Raw genomic sequence first — 713 nt, 5'->3', positions numbered from 1 at the left:
GTCATGCACGGTATTTGATGAAAGAATGCCACACGTAGGGACTTGGATTAGATGATGACGGATCAATGACCCTCGCTCAGTCTGCTGGTACCAGCCCGTACTACCTAAGTTACCCAACCTACCTACCTATCTAGGATGAATAGCAGCATGAGCCGGAAATAAGGACGCATGTCGCAATGATGCGAGCCGGGCGGGACGAGGCCAGGTATCTGACCTCAGCCCAGCCAACGCCGAGTGTTCAGTGGACCAGTAGCGCTGGGCACTGGGGACTCGAGGCTCTCGTGCCGTCCATCTGGCGCTGCCCGAGTCGACTCGGTCTCGCGAACAGACAAGGCAGAATGATGAGGGTGCTTCAGGGTGGGGGCAGGCAGAAGGCGACAGACGACAGGCGATATTGCGGGGCTAGAACCCAGCAACCAGTAGCGCCTTCCAGGGACCTTTGTCCCCCTCCACCCGTGACTGGGGCGCACCTGCCCGCCTGGCATCTCTGCTAGTCTGTTAACGGCTGGGGCGTTCCAGGGACCAGTAGCACCCACATCTTTCGACGGAAGGTGGCAGGGGGGAGGGGCCTTCTCTGCTGCTCGCCTCCCATTTCCTTATGCTCACATGGTCCCCTAGGTTCAGGGTGGACTTGGCCGTCCGCAGTGTCCAGAGACCACATACAAATCAGCAAAGGGCCTTTGCACCGGCACACCAGGCATACGAGCATCTCT

General features: G+C 59.0%; 1 protein-coding gene; it reads left to right on the top strand.

The window, feature by feature from the left end:
* Positions 1-713, top strand: part of VDBG_02061 (tRNA-specific adenosine deaminase) — a gene marked incomplete at both ends in the record, with an annotated part of 3,507 nt that overhangs the window by 1,541 nt on the left and 1,253 nt on the right.

Source organism: Verticillium alfalfae, genomic scaffold, assembly GCF_000150825.1.
Source record: "Verticillium alfalfae VaMs.102 supercont1.2 genomic scaffold, whole genome shotgun sequence".
Lineage (NCBI taxonomy): Eukaryota > Fungi > Ascomycota > Sordariomycetes > Glomerellales > Plectosphaerellaceae > Verticillium > Verticillium alfalfae.
The sequence above is the reverse complement of the archived record's forward strand: the minus strand, read 5'-3'. Positions and strand labels throughout refer to the sequence as shown.